General features: G+C 39.7%; 2 long non-coding RNA genes across 2 annotated transcripts; both read left to right on the top strand.

The window, feature by feature from the left end:
* Nucleotides 1-2,624: 2,624 nt before the first annotated feature.
* LOC132208623 (uncharacterized) lies at nt 2,625-8,488 on the top strand. Its single transcript, XR_009444765.1, has 4 exons — nt 2,625-2,678; nt 5,141-5,227; nt 5,793-5,825; nt 8,440-8,488. It is a non-coding gene; the product is annotated as an uncharacterized LOC132208623 (long non-coding RNA).
* Nucleotides 8,489-15,812: 7,324 nt separating this feature from the next.
* On the top strand, nt 15,813-20,229 carry LOC132208614 (uncharacterized). The gene is made up of 3 exons (XR_009444747.1): nt 15,813-15,925; nt 17,353-17,467; nt 19,994-20,229. It is a non-coding gene; the product is annotated as an uncharacterized LOC132208614 (long non-coding RNA).
* Nucleotides 20,230-21,704: the final 1,475 nt, after the last annotated feature.

The following is a 21,704-nucleotide window of genomic DNA, read 5'->3' as shown; positions in this document are numbered from 1 at the left end:
TGATTTCAGATTTTTACTGGCCCTTCAAAAATGAAGTTAGTTATTGGGCATTACATAGTGTTATTTGCCTCCCTTCCAAGCTGTAATCAGTCTACGAAACAGTGTACATTTTATTCCCAATGTTCTGCATTCTGTATGCCTACATGACGGCACTTCAGTAACTTGCCTGGTTGTCTGTTTCTTATGTGTTTGCCAAAGGAATTTGTCTCAGCATGTTAGTCAGCAATCGGGAAAAGAGTGAGGAAGGGCTGTCAGATCTGATACCAGGTTTGTACTTGTCGCCAACATGTGGCATTCCCATTCGTACATTTAGAAAGGATCAGGATAGGAACCGAGTAATTAACTAATTAAGTAAAGGAAGTAATTGATTCTTACTGATTTTGTAATCCTAAATTGCACTGGATTTTGCAACAAAACTGTACTTTCAATGTATTTTCCCGTATACACGTGACAACAAAATATTCATTCATTAGTAAGGTTTGGAATGAAAGTTCACAATAATTCTGTTGCCAGCTAATTTAGAGAAGTCTGGTTTGGGTCTTGGCAACACTGCCTGCATCAGTTTTGACTCGTTAAGAGTCTTGAGGCATTAATGGGACCTTGATGGGGATTTGAAAGTCTGTCTCCAGTTTTACAATATGGAGCAGTTCAACCGAATGTAGGCTGACACCCAGTCGTAGACGTGGATGAAAGAGTTCCTGACATATCCACTGGCACTATCAAAGGCTATTCTGAAGAGGAATCACTTGATCACTTGGCTGACTTTTCTAGTTCTGATTTTGAGTTTTTACAATAGTTGACAAGGAGTGGCTTCCATGTTGAAGTGCCCTCCATTACTTCCATTTTACTGCAGCAGCTTTATTTCCCTGAAGCCGGAAGACTCTGGGCTTGAGAACCTACCTGCTGGCCTTAATCAGATAAGGCACTTATGATTATGCCAATTGACGCACCTCCAAAGAAATCCCAAATGGTGTGATCACCCTTCCCCTCCCTGGCCTTCCTCCCCAAGCAGAAGTGGCTTTGAGACCTGATAACAAACACCCGCAGGCTTCCTCCTCATCTCCACCACACCCCAAAGTACACATTTGGGAGGTTTGATTTGATCCAGTTTTCTCCCTACCTCCAACAGGTTGGGGGGGGGGGGGGGTGGAAACAGATGAAGGACATTCAGCTGCTAATCTACGTAAGATTAGTTAACTCAGTATCAATAACATAGTGATTCATAAAAGTAGACCCAATTTCCTGATTTGTTTGTTTTCCCTCGAATGAGTATCTCACGTGACTGGTCCTGCCCTCCTATTCTGTCAGATAATACAACCTATCATTCATTTATGAGCTAAATGTGATGGATATAACAAAGATGATTACCCCGCCCCCACCCCCTACCTTCGCCACTTCTACCACTCAGATGTCCATGTCTCAATCCTACTCATTTTAAGCTCTCCTTTGGTGTCAGTAATCATATCTAACCAGTCACAGGCTGGCAGCAAGTGAACTGAAAAGGTTGTCTCAGAGGGATACAAAACGAATATCAAGGTTTGAGTTGCCAAGAATCATGGAATTCTTTCCCTCAAAAAGTTTGTTTGTTCATGCTGTTATTCTATCAGCTAACATTTTACTGATAGAACCTTTTTAAAAAGCCTGAGGTGTTGGGTAATGGAGAGTCACTGCTTTTTCCACAGAACTCACGGCTTTTTTTCTCTGACAGGAATGTCGGATCTTGCAGAATTTCTCGTCAGTGCATGCTATTACCACTGCATTGCAATCGAATAGTGTGTTCAATTTGAAGAAGACTTGGGCAGCCGTGTCAAAGTAAGTCATTGTTCAGAAAGAGCCTTGTAATATTTATTTAATAAATATCAGGTAGGAAATTGCAGGTTTGACCTCCAGGTTTACTTGCACAAGCGATCTTCACACACTCGGTGCATTAACAGGATTACCAGAGGCACTACAGTGCAATCCTAACAATTGGCTAATTTGCAGAATCTTTCATTCTTTCACGAAGGAGCGAAGAGTTAATTTGTTTAAGTGGAAAAAGAAAACTGTTTGGCATCTTGAAATATTTAACTATCGTGTTCCAAAACTGATCTGCTGTTGGATGGAACGTAACACAGTTTCCTGTGGATATGCTGTGATGGGGTGATATAAGCCAGAGGTTTGTGTGGGATGCTAAAATACAAAGACAACAATAACTTTAATCTCCCAAGAAAGCACTCTATAACACTTTGAAGTGCACACCTGTAGTTTATGTTCGTGTGCCTCAGACCATTTGATCATGGTTGTTTTTTGTAGGCAGCTTGGGAATGAAATCTCTCTTGCTGCAATGAGATTCACCAAAACGACTGCACTCAAGAGCTTTTGCGGCACAATGGCAGTATCCCCATCCCTGGGTTTCAACAATCAGGGTTCAAGTTCTACCTGCCCCAGAGATTGCCAAAACATTTCTGAACAATTAGGTTAAAATAACTATACTTATTGTAAAAATGCTTCACTGCCGTTCACTCTCTGTATTACTTGCTTATTTGTCAGATTCCATATCAGCTGTTTGTTATCTTGACTCTATTCTGTCAAGAGTAATTTGTCTCATTCTCTTGACTAGGAGCAGTAAGATAACATTTGAAGACCTTTCAAACAATGAAGAAGATAACTTTATAGCAAGTAGAGAGCTGCTAATGGAGGTAAGGTGTTGCACTTGGCCCAGTGTGACTATATTCAGGGCGTGATCAATAGTTTCTAGTAAAATATCTGCAATGAACTCAGTTGGTGACTGAATGCGTACAGATTCTGTCAATCAATACTGCAACAGGAATATATGTATTGCAGTCCAGGTGGTCTGGCTTGGCTCAAGTCTTCCAAGATTGTTTTGCCATGATTCTTATAATTGCTGATGATATTGCAGTTAACATTTTAATCAACATCTAATGTGGTTATGCTGCAGTGATGCAGCCTTCATAGATTATCTTTCTCAGTGTTCATTATCTTGGAAATTTGAACTGAAGCAATGTCTAAAGTGTGATATGTGCCAATTTCTTTTTCTTTTGCTTTGTACACTTCAAGGGCCTTGTAATTAATAAAAGCCAAGGCAAAACATTAAGAGATTTAACTGGTTCTCATAAGTGTTTTTACTCAATTACCATGTCTTCCTTTTATTGTTCTCCGCAGTAAGGACTATTTGCTGCGTAGGAATGGAGAGATATTCATATCTCTTTGTTTGTTCAGTATTTCAGACATCGACTATCTAGTTTCAACTAGCGTGGACAAAAATTGACAAGTTTCTAGCCATTCCTCCTCACTCCTTTTATCATGCTCTTTGTCCACTCATTTTGCTCCTGAATTTGACAAAATAACAAAATAGTTGGTTAGATATAAATATTTTGGTGCCACTTTACCAAACTAGTTGTCCAGCTCAGAAAATAGTCAAAGTTTTCTTATTCTCTAAATCATTCTTAGATGGAATTGAAGCATTTTTAAGCTGGTATTTGAAGAGGGAGAAATGCAGTAATCATGCTAGCATGTTGTCAGTTTGACAGACACTCATGTTTCAAACTGCTCAATGTTCTAGTTGCCGTGAACGATCTTTTTACATTGCTTTCCAGATGTTTGCCCCAGAATTTCTACTGCCCTGCTGTCACACTTTGTTTATTGTGTGTTGTGATTGGTGCACTGTACAGAATTTCAACATATTTTTCTGATCTAGATTGAATCTAAAAGTAGGTTTGCTTTTATAATCAAAAATGTGTGCTCTGCATGATGATTGTTTTTGTGGTGCAAAATTCTGTAAGTATACAGGGGAAAATGTGAGTTCATGATTGGACAGTTGTATAACTTCCATAAAGCTTTCTCCCAGATTATGCAGTGAATTACAGTGCATGGTTTGCTAATCTTTCAGCATCTTACACAAATGTGTTTTGGCAGTGGTGCAGGGCACCGTGGTAGTTCTTGCTGTGTGTACATTAATGCCCAAGACACAAAAGCTCCAAGTATGAACAGCAGGTTCACAGATGACACAAGAATTGGAGCGGTAGTAAGTAGCAAAATGCCTTAGTTTCCAGGCACACATTGTTCCAGCTGTGGCTCAACTAATGTTATTTACAGTTCCATCATTACCCCTTTGCTCTTATATTCAGGCAAGTATCCAATATTTTACCAACTTATCCAAAGGTCCTCCTGCCTTCAAGAATATGTTTATGCACACACCAAGGTCCTTCTGATCCTCTGTCATACAGACCCAAAACAATAACTTTCCTGCTCCTCTGATGCTGCCTGGCCTGCTGTGTTCATCCAGCTCCACACCTTATTATCTCATTGAACATATATTCTCCTGACTTATTAGACTCCCAAAATGCTTCACCTCACACTTTTCTGGATTGAATTCTATTTGCCTCTGTTCAAGCCTTCTAACCAGCCCATATGTGTAACCCGAGAGACTAAGGCTTTTTGCTGTTTACAACCGTCCAATTCTTGTGTCATCTGTGAACCGGCTGTTTATACTTGGAGCTTTCGTGTCTTCAACATTAATGTACGTTCAGTAAGAACTATTACTGTACCCTCTGGTATGCTGCTGGATGAAAGCATCAAGTTGCCGAAAAGCCCCTCAAAAATCGCATTTACTTCCTGCCACAAACCCAATATTGGTTCCAATTTGCCAATTCCGATAGATCTCCTAGGCTGTTAGGTTCTTAACCAACCCATCGTCTGAGACCATTAAATTATTTCTTTGGGTAAGAGAGGTGTCCTATGAAAAGACATTGAGAAGAATTATATTCTTTTGTTTAGAAAAAAATTACATTTAAACTTGTTGAGCAAAGTTTTGGAGATCTGGTGAGGTAAATTATTTTTATCTTCAAGCGAAATTGCACATTACGTAGAAAATTTCCAATCTCCAAATGATGAAGTTACTCAAATATTGAGTTTGGTTTACAGTTCACAGATGAGGGATCAAATGTTGAACTTGTCTGGCCTTTATAACTCCAACTTTGCATTCCACCGTATGACAGTCTAAAATTTTGAGTTCTAAGTTTTGATTCTAAATAGATTTAGTTGCATGATCAAGGGAATAAATAAGACATGGAGTCGTATGTTTGGGAACTATGACACTGAATTCACAATGGATTAAACAAATTCACCTCTCTTTTTCTAGGATATAGTTCAGGGAATTGTGCCGTACCTGGGAACTTTCTTAACAGAGTTTTCAGTGCTGGATTCAGCTTTCCCTAATTACTATTCAGTAAGTCTCTTTTACAAGATTTGGATTCCTTATTTGCAGATGACCACTATTGTTACAGTTTCATTGCAAACTGCTTGTAGATGAGAATCAAAGCAACAAAAAAAAAACGATTGAGTTTGATTAATCACCCTGATCAGATTAATTTGATGCTTTGCGCTGTGAATCAAACAATTTGTAAACAAAGGAACATTCAATTCACTTTGCAGTTAATTGAATATGGGTTTAGTTTTACAAAAAGTTGGATAAGTTGCAAATCATTTTTATTCTGTACAGCTAAATTTGGTACCTGGATGTCACTGCCTATTGAGAAGTTGAGCAGCTGAGAATGCCACCAGCTTGGCACTGACCTACTTGACTGGAGCAAAGGGCTCTATGTAATGTCCAAAGTTGGACCTGGTGGTATGATAGATCATTTGTGATTGACCTTTGACGATATCCTAAAATGGAAGCAAGTTTACAGAGCTTGTACTTCACTTCTGATCTTTTAAATTTCAAGATCGTGTAGTACCATTTGATCTTTGTCCATATTGAATTAATTTTCTTTGTCCTTGTCTATCTCTTACAGAATGGCTGGATCAACTTTGACAAGAGACAAAAAGTTAGTACTGAAAATTGCATTGTGCAAAATGTTTGGAATTGTCTGAAAGGGGAAAAGCATGCTTTTCACTCATGTGCTGCTTTATTTGCTTGATGGGAGTGTAGGGGGATCTACAGCTGCATCCTAAATGTATATGGTCACTAATAAATCCAATAAAGAATTAAGGAGATGCTTTGTGGCTCAGAGCAGCCAGATTGCAGAAGCTGCTGCTACCAGGACTCGTTGAGAGGATGAGCACAGATGAGTTTGAGAGAAAGTTAGATGTCAGAAAGGACAAAAAGAGGCATATTAAGAGTTGAATCGAGGTGGGAGAGGTGTATAGATCAGCATCGAGCAGTTCAGCCAAATGGCTTGCTTTTGCGCTGCTAATGTGCTGCAATTTACCTTTGAGCAGTCACAGCCACGTACAGGATATGCCAGGCGTTATGTGAGTGAAGATGTTGTTCAATTAATCTCAATGTCATGGAAGCTATTTCATTATTGAAGACACTGGGTAAACAATCTCTCCATATTAGTATTTTACTTTAGATGAGAGACATCATTTCGTCATGGGATGTCAAAAAATTGAGGGATTGCAGCTGTTGGGGTTCTCACTGACTGGGCAGTATTTTTTACTTCATATTTCTGAATTTGGTCATACCAAATTCTCAAACATCCCTGTTGCCATGGTTACTGTTGAAGGTATCATCAAATCCCCACAGTGTGGAAACAGGCCATGCAGCCCAACAAGTTCACATGGCCACTCTGAAGCGCGTCCCACCCAGACCCATTCCCCACGTCTAACCCACAGAACGTAAATATCCCTGGGAACGACAGGCAATTTAGCATGGGCAACCCACCTAACCTGCACATCTTTGGACCTTGGGAAGAAACCAGAGCACCCAGAGGAAACCCACACAGATTGTATTTTCGTCTTGTACTGCAACATTCAGCAGGCAACCTGGGAATATTAATTTGAGAGGAATTTGACCTTATGACAAACAGAGCTGTAACTTGAGATCCCTATGAATAGAATAGGTTCCGATCAGAAGCAGCTGATGCTGAATTTGCCAAACTGGGCCATGTGATGTAAAATCAGCTGGGTGGCAAAATAGGCATCGAACGCTGTGTGACTCCAATTCACCAGCTCGGAATGTAATCTGTCAAATGGCCCGCCATTTGTCGTGGCTGATGTGGATGTAGTGAAGTGTTTCTTTTCACTGACCTGTTGAAAACTGGCTGGCACTTTACAACTTGGCAGTAACATGTTGTCAGAGTTTGACTTAGAGAGGCCTGCCCCTTTTTACATGTCAAATTGTGACAAGATTCAACCAAGAAGCCACTGTGGTTGAAAGAAAATAGTCCAGTAACTTCAAGCTGCTCATGGTCCATTCAATTTCGTGGTGGTGCAACTTTGAAAAATTAACTCAACATTTTCACCGTCTGTCTTGGTACCAGTTACTATAGATCAGCCACTTATTTTGTACTTGGCAGACTTCCTTTTGCATCGATGAATGACCTTTCATAACATTTCTTGTCTTCACCCGAAATCAGCGTATTGTTCTTGAGTGAATCATTTAAAAAAAAATCCATCTTTGAAGCACTGTTTTGGGAATTAGTGTCCTGAAACCATCCTGGATAATTTGTACAGAAATATCTCCTTCAAAAATCACGTTCGTGTCATTTATTTCCAAAGCAGAAATATTTTTGTGACATGATGTACTGTGCACTTTGAATAAAGTTATCGATGCTGTTCAAAATACCACGGACTAGGATTTAGCAGGAACAATTATAGCAGTTTAAACTTTCTTTAACAGCTCATTATTTATTTGTGTTCTTTCAGGAATATGAAATAATTTTGGGTATCAAATCCCTGCAGTTTGCTTGCTCATCATACACCCTTCGTTCAAACGAGAATTTTCTAGACTTGTTCTTTATGCAACAATACTTAAGTGAGGATAGCGAGTGCGTAACTGGTATTGTAGGAGTGTGCAGGTAAAACAGTTAAGGGTTTTGTGTGAAATCTTCTCTAGTTATAATTGCTGTTTAATGCTAGTGAGCTGCCAGTTTACTTACTGTCTTCCTTTTCCTTGGTTTCAAAGTTTTGACAATGAATTCTGACCTATGAGGATAAAGCCAGTTGCTCAATGAATCAATTCTGTCGTGTTGCATCAAATTTTTTTTCAATTCCATGTGTTCTGCAAAAAGACTAGGATGGTTATCGTCTTGGTAAAAAAAAAATACCCAAAGGAACTGCAGATGCTGGAAATCAGAAACACAAAGAGAAATTGCTGAAAAAAATTAAGCAGGTCTGGCAGCATCTGTGGAAAGAAAGCAGAGTTAACTTTCGGGTCTGGTGATACTTCTTCAGAATTCTTATTGTCTTGATCTGCTGTTCATAAAGCAGAAAAGATTGATGTGCCCACAGAAGAGATTTTGTTGCTCATTAGTCAAAGTAATGTTCAGTGTTCTCTTGCCTGAAAATGCGTGCCTTTTGCAAACAAAATTATCATTCATGCAGTTTCAATTCTCTGTAAATGATTCATTTTGCCAAAAATATTCAGAGTATTGAACAAAGGCACCTGATTCTTTTTAAATGAATCTTGTCTGAACATGTTTATCTGCTGTCCTGCAGCTCCTCTGAACTCGAGAAACCGCCAAAGCCCAAAAAGAGTGTGTTGAAGCGCCTCAGCTGGTAAGTATCCCATGTTAAGCATCTCAGATATCTCATTATTTCCTTTTTTATCGGGATGATTGGACAGAAAGATAAGTACATCTGTTCCTTGATAAATAGAGACATTTGATGCGTGGTCATTATTGTTTCATTGGAGTGGGATGTTTTCAGTAACTGGTCGAGTAATTTGAGACGCTGCAAGGAGTGGTGGTGTTATTCTCACCACGTGCATGTGTCTAGTGTAGACTGATTGATACAGATTCTTTGCTATGGCCATGAATGTGGAATGTGGACCTGTGATGAGCTTGGTATTGCCTCGCGATTCTCATTTATCCACTGTGAAGTTTCTGCACCATGGCTAAATTTATGAATTTGTTTATGAGAGACAAGTAAGCAAAAAAGGTGTTACAGTGAATTAAATTTGCATATTTGTGGGCCTGTATAATGAAAACTAGCAATGTTTAACAATTTTGAGTGAAAAATCAGATTTGTGTGCTACTTTGTGGGTCAGCAGGCAGCAGAAATATCTTCTGTTGAAAAATTATCAGCCATGCTTCTCACATTTGAAACTCCACCTCAAAACTCAAATCTCTTTCCATGTAGAAGTTGACATGAAATTATGTGTTTGTGTTGTCACGCATACATGTGTAAAGACTTCAAAGTTATTGTTTTCAGTAATGTTCCTGAGTTGGAGATATTATCTTATATTTCTGTTCAATAGGCAAGGACTGACCAGAACTCAGCAAAGTCAGGTTTTTCCCCCACCTACCCGTGCAGAGTTTCAGAGAAAAAACCATGCCTTGTTGCTGTGTTGTGCCTTGCAGCGATCTGGACTGTGACATGTGACTATTGTTATATAGAAACCAAGAAAGAGAAGGGAAACACTTAATCACTTCCTGGGATATCTTCTCTTTACATGAGTGTGGATGTTACATGGATGTGATTTAGGCTTCCATGGCTTAATTGTGATTCTCGAAGTGCAGGCAATCAACATTGCAACATTAGTGTGCAATCTCACATTTCAGCAGCCATCTGCTCTTGCTCCCTGTACTATTTAATGCCCAATATACCAACAATCAGGATTTTCAGTGTGGGAATTTTTTATCATGCCATCTGCTGTACTTCTTTTGAGAGTTTTGGAAAATTTTCTATGTTAAACGTGCAATATAAATGAAAGTTACTGAATAGAAATCCTAAGGTTTGCAGTACCAATATACTGAAGGCCAAATTCAGAGTTCACTGTCCTACCTTACAAAGTGCTGTGGACAGTTTTCTATCAATTATCAATGGTGTTACTTTGTTTTACGTTTTATGTTTTATTTTTAATAAACTTCAGCTTTCGGGAAGAAATTATGTACACACTAGCATGTGGCCAGGTTGGGGGAAATTTTCCACTCTCTGGGTATTCAAGTCCACATTTTGCCTTTCATAAGATCTAGGTTGATAGCAGGTTGAATAACATTGCAAGAAGTCCAGATTTTCGTGCCATCTGAATATGCAAACATTATCACCTATTCATATACTCCCTAACTATTAGACAATGTAATGGTGTTCAGTACTAGTAATGCGAGCTCTTGGTATGAGTGTGCCACTATTAATTTCTCACAGGTCAAATGTGGCGAACATCAAACTTCTGGTACTCTCATCATGAATATACCTTCATTCTCGTTTAATTTTTTTGACAGTTTGTCTAGAATGCAGTGACGTTTCCATATTTTTGTTGTGTCCCCTTTCCCTTGTGCAACCTGTTTTCAAGGAGAGGTGTTAAAGTACACAGCGCTCCAACTAAAAGCTCTGAGCAGCCAGCATCCCTTCGGAATGAGGATTCAGATGAGAGCATTACCTCAGCCAGACACTTGGAAATGGAAGAGCCAAGCACCTCGCAAAAAGCGCTGGAAAAGGTGAGACAGTGAGGCACTCATCACATAAAATATGTTGTTCTTGGAGACACTGGTTTGTTTAATAATGTCCAGACACTTTTTTTCTTCTTTCTTTCCTTTCTTTCTTCTGTCTTCCTGCCATCTATTATCCTGACTACACTTTGGCAGTCAAGAGGACACAAGGGTACTCAGTGAGACCGTCCCAGCCACTGGAGCTGGATGACTGCCTGGCCAATCTCCTTCTCCTTTTCAGAGTTATTAGCCTAATTGCCATTTTGATGTTTCAGCCAGACTGAAATCCTTAATTTGAATGCCATTCCATCGAGCATCTTCATAATTGGCTGCTGCCAGCAATTTTCCATCCCAGGTCCCACTTGCCAAAGTTGGGTTACTTGCTTTCAGAACGAAGGCAAGACAGCTGTGCAATTCCCAGCAAAATTCAACCTTTGTGCTGGTTACTGAAGCATTTGATTCCAGAAAAGATATTATTCGCTCATGAAGTGAGAGCTGATTTTTTTTTCAGATGTGGTTTGCTTTGTTTTGTTTAGATATTTTATATGGTTTTAAAAATGTACAAAGGAAGCTGTACGTGTTTTTTTTAAAGATCGCCATATCAATAACCAAAATATTTCATCTTTAATTATTCACAGCATGTTTAATTTCTACACAGTAAATTTTAGTGCATGGGGTACATCTTTCGCAGCTTGAAGCTCACTGCCCACAAAAACAGTATTTAGAGTATGTTGGACAGGTCTTGATCCAGCAATTGCAACAAAGTAATGCAGCTCTCTGCATGGAGTCCTCGTGACTGCATGTTTTGTTTTTCTTCAATATTTGGGCTTTGAGCTGTTGATTAGTGTGTTCTCTTCCAAACACCATTGTATTCTGGATGATTATCAGAGTTGTGTTATGGTTATTGTTTATAGAATATGTCTAGGACTTGTCCCAGGAATGTTTTCGCAATGTATTCTCCCATGAATTGGGCTAAGTATTATTAGGTCACATTTGGGTGTTTTGGAGTGGTATTTTTTGTTTTAAAATACCCTCTTCCTTTTTATAGATTCTCCTGTTTAGTGTTGTGACTGCCTCTGTATTAATAATAAACTAAGAGCTGCAGTGACTTGGATGATTTCGCTTCCAGTTTCTTTAGTTCTCTATCTCTGTGTGTTTTGCTGTTGCTATCTCTCTCTTTCTTTCTGCCAGTGGTGCTGTGCCGCACACATTCTGACCTGCACCATACACTTGTTGGCCCATTCGCAGTCACCCACACTTCATAAATGTGTGTTTTAACTCCAAACATTGTAGTTGTATTCAAGATTTCTGTGCGTAGCAGGGTGAAGTGGGCAAATAAATATTTATGTAAGCATGTTCACATACTGAGTGCAAACTGAAACCCCAAAGGGTTTATCTGACAAACTTGGAATTGAAGCAGCAGTTTACATGGTTAAGTGAAATGACCACAATGTTATTGTGCTGAGGGAAACTAATTAGTAATTTATGGGCATGCTAAGTACTGAATTGTTGATGTTGACTGAACAGCTAGTAAACACAAACAGGGGTATAATTCCTCAGAAGTGACCTTTCCTGGTAGAGGAAAGAACTGCAAGTAAAAAAATTCACAAGACAGCAACGACCAAGAATTCATGTACAACATCATGTTCTTGCAATTAAGCTGTCCTGCGCAGAATGCCTTCACCTTTATGGGCAACAGGCGAGCATATTTTGTGTAATAATAAATATAACTGGAAAGGGGGAAGTTTCTAATGTGCAACAATTGACAAACGTCTTCTTAAACAAAATAATTATTCCACAGTCATTAAAATCCGTGGATACCGCCTCCTGTGGAGGTTCATCCAACAGTGGTGCACCAGCAAAACCAAATTATGACACAGCCAAGTCTGGTAGGCGTGCGGGTTTGGGCAGCTGCTGGTGTGCAACACGTCGGAGGGACAACCGCCAGAATGAGAAAAGCTGCCTCATCCGAGTCCGATTAGAGGAGGACAGAGCACTACAATTCAAAATGATTTTGGTAAGTCCCTGGACTGGTTGCTCTCGTCATGCTCGGTCCAAATAATTGCCATTGCTTTCTGCCAGTATCGCAAGAGGATTTTTTTATCCCAATTATTTGTTGCCATGCAGTCATATTCACTGTGTATTTTCCACATTGCTGAAGTCTTTTTTGGTCAATAGGAGTGCTTTGACCGTCATTTTGATACTGTTTTGTAATGCAGTAGCAATGTTTAGGTTTTAGGCCTGAACACATTTTCCTTGCATTTCTCCTGGCAAGGTGCAGCACTCTGTTGCCCCACTTTGTGGATGAACCGATAACTATTCAAGAGGAAATATCACAAATTAACACGTATCATTAACTGTACAATAAATCAGCAAGGAGGTACCAGATCTTCAGTTAGCTGACCACAAGCACTTTGGCCCATCTGTAAACTAATCGAGTAATATTGGCAGAGATATTGAATATTTCTTTCCTGGTTTTGGCTCATGTGAAATTTAAAAGGCTGGTACATGGAAGAAAGCACATCAAAAATGGGTTGGAGAAGAACATAGAACATTACAGCACAGTACAGGCCCTTCGGCCTTCGATGTTGTGCCGACCTGTCATACCAATCTGAAGCCCATCTAACCTACACTATTCCATGTACATCCATATGCTTGTTCAGTGTCGACTTAAATGTACTTAAAGTTGGCGAATCTACTACTGTTGCAGGCAAAGTGTTCCAATAGCAAGAGTGCAATCCAAAACAGAACAGCTGCCTACTGGCTAGTTCAGGAAAGCCGAAGGAATATTGGCCAAATTAGAAGGCACATCGGTTGTTTTGTTTGATCATGTATTTTCCTTGAAAGGATCAGTCATACTCTGATTGTGCCTCCACAGAGGTCAGTGTGATGCGTGGAAATTGCTTCTGGTGTTTAAATATTGTTGACAAACAGCGCCTCTTTACTCTGGTAAAGAGAATATTTGTTAGCTTGTCAGTGAGCTGGAGATGGGGCAGAACCAGCCTAAGATCTGAGGCAGAATTTGGATAAGCAAATGGCAAACAGCATATTTAAATTGGACATCTATGAAACACAGAAAACAAAATTCTCAACCAAAATGACAATAATGTCTCCTGATGAATGTGCAACAAATTGTTGCCAACTAACACAGTCATGAGAGGCCAACTAGAGAATCGTGGAATGTTATCACAAAGCAAAAAAAAAAGCTTGACTTATTGTGTCTGTGCTAAATCTCAGTAAGAAGTCGCTAAATTTGCCACCCACCACCACCACCATTGCCCTTTTTACCCCTGCCCAGCAAATTTTGCTCCATGTAATTATTCAGTCGTCTTATGAAAGTAATTTAATCTGCTTTAACCACCTATTCAGATATTGCGGTTTGGAAAAAGCAGAATTCTTTTTTTTGCTTTTGCTCCCCACCAATGACCTTAGATTTTGACCTTGGTACATAGTGTCAGAAGGACCAGTAAACAGTTTCCCTCATTTACTTTAGTTAGCCTGAGCAAATGACTGTTCTTCATTATTCTACTTCATTATTCTATGTTCTCATCCTCACCCAATTTTGTGTCTATACCGCCACTGCCCATTTCATTCCACAGGCTTCAATTTTGCTTGCACACTTGTGTGGCACTTCTTCGAACATAATTTAGAAAATCCAATTTATCACTAATTAATCACTAAAATTAGTGATTAATCATTTAAAGTGTGAGCATACAGAGTGGAAAAGGTATTGGTTATTCAAAAAAGATCACTTTACGGGATGTTAGTTCATGTAAGATAACAAGGTGTCGAGCTGGATGAACACAGCAGGCCAAGCAGCATTAGAGGAGCAGGAAGGCTGACGTTTCGGGCCTAGACTCTTCTTTAGAAAGATAATGTAGCTCATCTAATCTCTAGTTGTGTTATATTTGACTCTGTAACTTATAGAATTGTAGAGACATACCGAACAAAATATCCCTCCAAGCCTTTCCTATTTATGTACTTATTCAAATGTCATTTAAACATTGTAATTGTGTCTACATCTGCCACTTCCTCAGGAATTTAATTCCACTACATTTGTTGGATTTTTCAGATTTGTTATCCATTAATATATTTATTATGATCTTTGCTTTTGACTGGGTGGCAAAAGTAATTTTTTTCACCATGAACTATAGCACAATTAAAGTAGAATTAAGTGTGAGTCTGCTCAACCAGAAAACATTGGAGTTCTCCAGAAGAAACAGAAAATTTGCGAGTGCATTTCATCTTCCAGGTCATTGCTCAAATTTGAGCTGAGAAAAGCAATCTCCAAATATAACACAGAATGAAACAAAAGCAGACAATTGCCCCAAAAAGTTGGTCTTCTCAATATCCTGCCTATCAAATATTATTCCTGTCCAGCCACATTGATTGAATATTAAATATTTGCACTGTCTTCAAATCACAAATTGCTAAATGTTTCAAATTGTTAAAGCAATTTTATGAATAATTTATACGAATAAGCATTGCATTAGGAAATGTCAGACTTCACAAACAACATTGAGCCATTTGCTGTCATGACAATAAATGTTAAAAGCATCAAATGGTATGGGGGTAACAAAGTGGGAAGCTGGATGAACACAGCAGGCCAAGCAGCTTAGCGTCTTAGGAACACACAATCTGACGTTTCAGGCCTAGACCCTTTTCTGATGAAGGGTCTAGGCCTGAAACATCAGCTTTTGTGCACCAAAGATGCTTCTTGACCTGCTGTGTTCATCCAGCTCCACACTTTGTTATCTTGGATTCTCCAGCATCTGCAGTTCCCATTATCTCTGATACAATTTTAACCTCATTGCGAAGCCTCTTCCAGGGATGCCTAACCTGAAGAAGTTACCCTCCTCCCTCCGGACAAACCTCAGTGGATCTCTTTCCCACTGCAACTCTCTTGTAATCTCTTCAGCCTTGAAACAAAGCTTTTCTGTTGAAGGGTCTGTGCCCGAAACATCAGCTTTTGTGGTCCTGAGATGCGGCTTGGCCTGCTGTGTTCATCCAGCTCCACACTTTGTTATCTTGGACTCTCCAACATCTGCAGTTCCCATTATCTCAAATGGTATGGGGGTTTTGGGTGGGAGGGGATGGAAGTGGATTATTTAAATTATGAATTTCGTCATTAGTTACTTGTTTCAAACTGTGTGTATAGGTAAACTTGATCACTGGGCTCTGTTTCCATTCAAATTCCACCCTTTACTGTTCACAGTAACTGTGTTATGGAGCGTCGAATGCAGATTTTACAACAACAGTCCCACCAGATATTATTTTATTAATGTAACTTTTACAGCTTTCAGTGTAATGTCCCAATTAGTTTTCTGGGTGAAAGCAGCTATATTTATAAGCCCTTTGGAAATTGAGGCTTTACATATTTCATTTGGTGTGTGTGTGTGTGTATAATGCATTAATGAAAAGTGAATGTTGTTTTAATTGGGTGACTAATCAAGATCGTGTATCTGAAGTTCTCAACAAAGCCATGACCGCGCTCAAATTTGAACCCGAGCGTCCTCAGCAATTTGCTCTAGCACAGATCATTGAATCAAATAAAGGTGAGCAGTGGAAATTGCTTCAATTTAAGTTAAATCTATTTCTGAACAGCATAGCCACTGCAAGGGAATTGATATTTTCTTTTGATTTCACCAAAAAGGTGAAGATATCTAAATTTGTATCATTGAACATATCCAACCATGTTCAACAGGATTCAAGTCTGAGGAATGTAAAGCCAATAAACAACTAATATCTGCACCTAATAAAAGCAAATTATTTCATCAGATTGCCCTAAAGCCAAATCAGAACAAAGAACCGCAAATGCTGGAAATCAGAAACTGCTGGAAAAGCACAGCAGCAGTGGCAGCACATGTAGAGAGAAGTCAGGGTTAGTGTTTGGAGTCCAGTAGCCCCTTTGTAAAGCTACTTAAAGCCATATTGAGTGAAGGATGTACATCAGGATTTGGTTGTGGTATTATTCACATTGCTTTGTTCATTCTTATTTTAACTGGTTATTCCAAAATAAATGTTTCCTGTTGCTGAAATTAATCTGTTCTTCCCCTCTTTTTGGCCCGTGGCTGAGAGACCAGAAACATGGATGGGGTCCCTGCTGTCAAGTTGCTCATCTGTCGCAACCCTCCCCCAACTCCATTTCCTGATGAAAAGTAGAAATGAGGACTCATGGGTTTAATACGTGCCATCCAGGCTGTGTTAAGCAGAATGCCTTATGAAAATGAAAGGTCTCAATGCTTTTGCAGCAGGCGATCCCTGTCAGTTTTCACAGAAAAGAAAAATCAATCCCCTGGATGCAAGTCTCACTGACAAAGCTGGTATTTATTCTGCATCCATCATTGCCCTCAGAAAATGGCCATACACTGGATCACTAACTCGTGTTTGATTTAGGTGCCCTCAGTGGTGTTAGTTTCAAGATTCCAACACAATGCTGAAGGAGAGGATAGCTTTTCTCAGTGTTTTCACGTTGAACACACTGCACCTTTTTGTGTTTGATGCTGGTATCAGCAGAAGTGACCTTGTAGCTGCTGGGTCATTCGTGAATCAGTTGGGGTTTTGCATTGTTCTAAAGAGAGGAAAATCTGACATCTTTACCTGGGCTACTGTATGCTTGGCTGACTCTTCATAGCCTCATATGTAGCCTAATAAAGCCAGTCAATTGTACAAACTGTCATGAAGAAGGCCTGTGCCATCGGAGAGCGAGGGGTTTGAAATGGATTTTAGTCTTGGCCAACAATGCTCATCCTTAGAATGAGTCTTAGATATAATGGTTTTCAGTTATTGAGTTTACCTAAGGATGGTATAACTCCAAGACTTTCTCTTGTGTTTTGTAATACATTCTGAATCCTTGCAGTACATTTGTTCTGTTCCTCCCAGCCATTGATATTTCCATATCCAGGAAGCAGTTGGACTTGTGCACAATCAATATGATGAAAACACGTGTGAATAATAATATGCTTTCCCTCTGCTTTTTCAGTGCTCATACTTCCGGCCGATGCCATCCTGTATTACGCAATGAACAAGAAAGTGAGTCACGACTTCATCCTGAGATTCACTGAAAGAAGATCTTCATGTCTATGCAAGTTTTAGCTGTAAGAAATATAATGTTTCATGGGACTCTGTTGGATCTAAAATCTCTGCTCAGTATCAAAAACCCTGCAATATATGAATAAATTACTTTGGCAGTTTTCTACTTTAAATTATTGGACAATTTGGATAGTGTGACTTGACTTCAGACAATTGCTGAACATTAACTTTTGAGTCCAGTGCTTGTTTGTTCTTTTCAAACATCTTGCACATCAGCTATTTTTTCTGGAGGGCTGGAGAATTGAACCCTGCTCCCTGTCTTCTATGAACATCACAGTCATGTATCAATTGGTTGGATGAGAAAAAGAATCTTTTACATAACAATCTTGTTGACCAATTGTGATTGACTTTTCCTTGGTTCCTCAATGGTTGTTTGGTTACAAAGCAAACCAGCCATTTGTTCAGCCAATGGCAGGATGACGAATACTTCAACTGAAGTGTTTGGTTTGGACTTTAAACTCTTCAGTACTCCATTCCTGCCTTCTATATTTTTATTTCTCCAGTGATTTTAGCTAATTTGGAGAGAATGCCATTGACATGCCTTCAACAAAGGGCAACTACAAGAAATAATAGAGTTATTTATTACTGCCAGTGATACTGCACTTGTTTGAGACTTTAACTGTTTTTACTTAATGTTCAATTTTACAGAAATTGAATATAAAATTATTATACGGGCTACGTAGTGAGACCAAGTGTGTGAGAGTACGAGTCAGACCATGTGTGTGTGAGTGCCAAGTCAGTGAGAGTGAGTGAAACTGTGTGTGAGTGAGTGTGAGAGACTGTGGGAAGTCAGAGTGAGACGGTATGCATTAATGAGACTGTGTGAGTGAGAGTCAGAGTGAGCTGATGTGGAAGAGTGAGACTGTGTGAAGTTAGAGTAAGACCATGTGTGTGAGTCAGACTGAATGACAGTGAGTATGAGACTGTGTGTGAGCGATACTGAGAGTTTCTGTGTGAGTGGGTGTGAGAGAGTGGCACTGTATGAAGTCAGTGAGACTGTGAGTGAAACCATATGTGTGAGTGAGACTGTGAGAGAGAGAGTCAGAGTTAGATTGAGAGAGAGAGAGAGAGAGAGTCGGGATTTGTATGTGAATGAGACCATGCATTTGTGAGAGTGAGACCATGTGTGTGACTAAGAATGTGTGTGTGAGTGAGAGAGTCCGAGTGGGGCTGTGTTCGAGTGAGACTGCGCACTCAAAGTGAGACTGACTAAGAGTGTCAGAGACAGCGTGTGTGAGTGAGACTGAGTTGGTGTGTGAGAGTCAAGATTGAGCATGTGTGTGTTTAACCCTGAGTTTGTGCGTGTGACACAATGTCAGTGTCTGTGTGGGAGTGAGTCAAGCTACGTGTGTGAGACTGTAGGAAGTGAGAATGAGACTGTGCAAAGTCAGTATGGGACTGTATGTGTGAGACTGAGACCATGTGTGTGAGTGAAAAAGTCATTGAGGCTACGTATGAGACTGATGTGTATGCGTTTAGTTCTGAGAGTGAAACTGCAAAGTCAGCGTGACACTGTATGAGTGAGGGTGTGTGAGAGTGCTTCTGAGACTGTGTGAGACTGAGTGTGAATGAGACTGTGTGAGAGTGTGTGGGACGTGAGTCAGTCCACGTGTGTGAATGAGTCGATTATTTTTGAGTGAAACTGAGTGTGAGTGAGGCTGCGTGAAGTGTGAGTCAGACTGACTGAGTGTGTGTGAGTGACTATAACAGGCTGAGTGAGACGATGTGCGTAAGTGTGAGACTGAATGAAACTGTCAGAGTGTAAGAGTGAGAGAGTGTGTGTATGAGAGGATATATCAGGAAAGTGCATGCCATCTCAGGGGGGAAAAAAAACTAACAAACTAACCATTTATCCAGACCATTAGGGGGGGGATGATGAGTACTTCAGCTGGACTGTTTGGCTCGGCCTTTAAAGTCTCCAGCAGTTTTAACTAATTCTGGATTAAAAAACCATTGCTATGTTTTTAACTCACTGCAGCTGCAAGAAATAACAGCATTGTTTATTATTGCTAGTGGTATTGCACTTGTTTGAGACTTTAATTAATGCTCAGCTTTATAATGAATTTATTTTGAATGGTTATGTTGTGAGATGTGCGCGTGTGTGTAAGAGAATATATATTTGTAAAGTGCGAACCATTTTGGGGATAGCAGGTATTTAAAAGACGTACAGGGGACCAGATCACCTCAGACATGAATACTGTAATACACTTGTTGTTCCCAGTTTATCTGCTCATGTTCCATTACTCAGATCTGTCATTGTTTCAAGTGGGTCTCATTGGTTAACAGCCTAATCTGACACTCATTCATTGACCTTTTCATCTTCATGCAATCACATCTCACGTGCAGTACAGTGTTGGTTATGTGTATTCACTTTTCAAATGGATCCAAAACAATAATCCATTCAAAGTAGCAAAATGTCAGGAATTTTAAACAGTATTTGCGTCTCCATCAAATTCACATTTGCACGATGTATAAATTAACACCAGGAACAACAAACACTTTAACATTTCTGGCATTCCTTTCTTCCACAGGCAATGTTCGAGCCTCCTTCCCAATGTGAATCAATGAGCTCTAGTGAGGAAGGGCTTGAAGGAGCTCACCGCCCTGATTTTTGAGAGGTCGGATGTATTTTATTTTCTTCTCCTTCTGTAAATCGCTTGGTGCTCGATATAGGATTCACTAATTAGACATTTACACATAACCACTTTAAAACTAAAATGGTTCAACATCGAAGCTATGCCAACAATGCCAGCCACAGGTAGAAGAGGAAATCATCTCAGTTCTTTGTCTAAGTTTCGTTTCTAAAAATAGTGTTCAGTAAATGTTTTCAATATTAGTACATTTGTTTTAAATTAAAACAAACTTAAATTGCAATCTTTTGTTTCATTCTTTTGAAGTAGAAGACAAATTCTGGGCTGAGGGAGTATACTTCATCTCTAATTAGTGCTGCTTCACTAAATATAACCTCCTATCAACAATTTGTGTTGAGAGCTCACCTCCACCAACCATGTATCTGGGGCAATTGACAGTCATAATCCTAGAGAGCAAGGCAGGTACCTTGGCACCACACAGGAAATCTCTATTGGGCGGGGGGGGGGGGGGGCAGCTGATGGAGAAAATGGTTGAACAAATAATGGCTCTGCCAGGATTGGAACAGTTTGTTTGCAATATGTGGGAAAGGTGTCTCCATTAAAAATGGCCTCTGACATCCATCTACTCACTTGCATCACTGACCCCATGCCATTTGTAAAATGCAAGCTTCAGTGCAAAGGCCACATTGGCCTAGATGCACTTCCAAAGAATTTCTGTGCAAGACTTTTGTATAATGGCGTTTGCAGTGACTGTCACATCAGCGCTGTGGGGCAACTCGTGCTGGCACAAGCATTGGTGGGACAGATAGAAGAGTTAGCTCCAGGAATAGTGGGTGTACTGTTGTAGTTTTCCTCATCTTTGGATTCTGGGGAAGTATCTGGAAAACTGCCAATGTGACACCCCTATTCAAAAACAGAGGAAGGCAAAAGGCAGGTAACGTTAGGCCAAACATTTGCAGAAAACATAAAAATAAGTAGAAAGGCGGGTTGTGAGAGAGATACAAACAGTTCACAATGAAATATTGCTGTCTGAGTAGACAAAAAGCAAATGGAGTATAATGTGGGAAAGTGCAAATTTGGTATTTTTGGAAAGAGAATAAAGGAGTTGTTTTATTCAAATGAAAAAAAAAACAAATCTGCAACAAAGGTAATTGAGTTCCTTGTGCACAAAACACAGGAAGCTAGCACACAGATGCAGCAGGTAAACATGAAGACAAATCGAATATCGGCCCTTACTTTAAGGGGTTAGAATGTAAGACGAGGGAGGTGTGCTGGTGGGACACATTTGGACGATGTCAGCAGTTTTTCCTCCCTTATTTAAAGGATATCATTTTACTGGAGGCAGCACTAAGAACGGTCACTAGATGATCTCCAATGTGTTGGGATGACCTTATCAGCAAAGGCTAAACAGATTGGGACACGACTGTCTGGAATTTAAAAAAAAAACGAGGATGTGATTTTGTTGAATTGTACAGGATTCTTAAGAGGCTTGACAGGGTAAATGTTGAAAGAATATTCCCTTCATGGGAGACTATATGACCAGAGGGCGTAGTCCCCAAATATAAGGTGCCATGTTAGAACTGAATCTGAGAAGTAGCTTTATTGTCACATATACTCAAATGCCAAGTACTGGGCCATTTTAGGTACAGAG

The sequence above is a fragment of the Stegostoma tigrinum genome, unplaced genomic scaffold (genome assembly GCF_030684315.1).
Source record: "Stegostoma tigrinum isolate sSteTig4 unplaced genomic scaffold, sSteTig4.hap1 scaffold_49, whole genome shotgun sequence".
NCBI classification, from domain to species: Eukaryota; Metazoa; Chordata; class Chondrichthyes; order Orectolobiformes; family Stegostomatidae; genus Stegostoma; species Stegostoma tigrinum.
The sequence above is the reverse complement of the archived record's forward strand: the minus strand, read 5'-3'. Positions and strand labels throughout refer to the sequence as shown.